The following is a 2,853-nucleotide window of genomic DNA, read 5'->3' as shown; positions in this document are numbered from 1 at the left end:
ATGAGCACCTATAACCAATCAAAACATGCCAACTCCAAATGAAACATAGCAATATCATGAAGTATCCAGCTTATGATTAATGTACTCAGCACCAAGAAACTAAGCCAAGATCAATGTTAAAGTTCCAACTATGGCCTCAGGAACATAAACATGACAACATGATCTAACCATATCAACCAAAGCGATAACATGCTCCATATGAACATACTATAACATGCCAAAACTATAAACATGTATCAAGAGTAAACTATGACATAATAATCAAACCATCCTCACACCAAGGATAACATGTCAAATGAAAGAATAAACCACACCTTTACCAATAACCCCATTAGTCCTCAAGATGCAACCATCTCCACACACCATAAAGAAAAAATATCTCCACATACCATGAAGAACCATCTCCACATGCCATGAGGATAACTAAGAACCCCATGAGTCTTCAAGATCTAACCATTTTCATACACCATGAAGATAACCAAGTGCACCATGCAAATGTCAAAGACGCTTCTGCAGTAATAGGATCCAAGACAAACCTCCAACATCTGTAAACACTCAATATATATCAATACCAATATACTCCCACTCAATCGTGGTGCCAAGTCACCTATAGCACCATAACATCCATCTCCTACATGAAGATCCTCTAGGTTTATACTTACACATCCAAAGTGTTAGTACCAAGTGAACCCAAGATATCCAAACCAAGAAGATACAAACCAAACTAGAAACTAATCGTGCACTATCATGTCATCACTGTCAGAAGCTCCCTCTAAACTATGTATCCAAGCTATCCATGACATCATGATGAAAAAATCATCCTCTAATCATGAGAATCAACTAAGGCATCAAACCATTAAAGAAATCAAAGTGCACATCATGAGCTCTTCAAAAGAAACCAAATAACCATGATCCTCAACCAAGACGATATACCACCATAACCAAATCAGGAATCCAAGCCAATGAACATCAAGGATGTACCTATATATCCAATCATGTCATGCCAAAATTTATGGCACCATGATCACATCCATGAACCAAGCATCTAACTCTCAATATGTGTCCAACCTATCAGCATAAAATAGTCAACCATAATCTTTCACCATGATTGTACCTAGTAACAACATCTTATCCCTTCTATATGAAAAAAATTAGCAAATCATGTGACTTATGGCATAGACAACCCAAGTCCCAGCTTCCAATCTGAATATACATCAATAATGAAAGATCAATGGGAAAAGACAACCCATAACCAAGCCATAAAAGCAACCTATAATTATAGACTGCTTACAACACTGCACAACTTGTAGACCCAAAAAGTTATCATATATATCCAAATCAAACATTGATAATCATATCATCATGAGACCAATCTAAAATATGAACTCGGTATACAATGACATCAAATCTTAAATCTTCAAACATACAATGTAATAGACTCACAATGCTACCATACTCAATATATACCATAAACTATTTAGATCAATATATCACCAAATAAATAATGCCAAACCTGTACCAAATGTAAACCAATGTGTAGATCAATATAGAGCTTTTCATTGACTATTCAAAGTTTAAAATTTGGCTCCATATGCCCAAGTTATGCCCTAATTTATGCTTAAAATAAACATCTAACTTTTAGGCAATTAAAAACCTGAATTTTTTTTAAAATCACAAAACCAAACCTACACCAAGTTGTAGTGCTCTGAATTATCTTTCCAACACCTATAAAAAGTTTGAAATCTAATATCTAAGAGGAAGTTATGGTCATTTTACTAAGACAGTCTTTTTACCATTTTCACTATGATTTTTTTTTGTGAAAAAAATTCTGAGGAGATTAAATTTCAAGGCCATCACAAGTTGAAACTAAAAAAGTCTTTCATTTCCTTTGTGTTAGAGTAATTATTATTTTTTACTTATTAATTAGATCATCTTGATTTAATTAATTAAGTGGTTTATTACTCTAGTTCTTAATCTTGCTTTTAGGTGCATATAATTAATATTTTATATTAATTATAATTTGCAAACCTAGTTAGGGTTTTGTGATTCCTTTTATAAGGATTTTCCTCTTTGTATTTTTTAATTCACTTATTGAATCATAATAGAATTTTCTCTTTGCATGTCCATAAGATGTCTCTGGCTTTTTGGCCTCCATAATTTTTCCTTGCTTCTATTCTTTGCTTCATCCATGTGATAGAGTTATGCATGCAGGTGTTCTTGGGAGATTAGTTTTTCACCTAATCTAACATGGTATCAGAGCCATCTTGCTGCTCGATGTTCATGTTTTGTTGAAGTGTTTCAGAAGCAGGCTTTTTTCAAGGGTTTTAGAAGCTTTTTATGTGGATTTATGGGGGACCTTTGTTTCTGGTCACTTTGGGCTCAAATGAACATCACCGTTGCGCTCAGAGCACCCCAAAACCCTAGAATCCATATAAAATTTGTCCATTTTGGACAACATTGATTTGGAAGGCAAATTTTTTTTGCCGTACAGGGCTATATGGCCCCTGCATGCAGATCGAGGCAAAAAATTGTTAAAAAATTGCAAAAAAAAAAATCTGTGGCATTTTTTGCCGTGACAGTTAACTAACCATAGCAGAGCCGCTAGCGGTCACTGTTGACGGCCATCGCTAGCAGTCACCGCTGGCGGTCCGCCAACGGCCTACAGTGGCTCTGCCGGAGGTGTCCACCGCGGCCCCGGAGTGTTTCAACCTCCCTCCGCCCAACCACCGCCCGACCACTGCTTTGCTAGCAGTGTGGGGTTGGTGGGGGTTTTTTTTCTTTTATTATTATTTTATTATTATTATTATTTTTTTTTTGCATTTTCAGAGAGCTTGGAGGTTTTTCTTCCATAAC

This window comes from Cupressus sempervirens, chromosome 1, assembly GCF_028749045.1.
Source record: "Cupressus sempervirens isolate cs-2001-9-10 chromosome 1, ASM2874904v1, whole genome shotgun sequence".
Classification (NCBI taxonomy): Eukaryota; Viridiplantae; Streptophyta; class Pinopsida; order Cupressales; family Cupressaceae; genus Cupressus; species Cupressus sempervirens.
The sequence above is the reverse complement of the archived record's forward strand: the minus strand, read 5'-3'. Positions refer to the sequence as shown.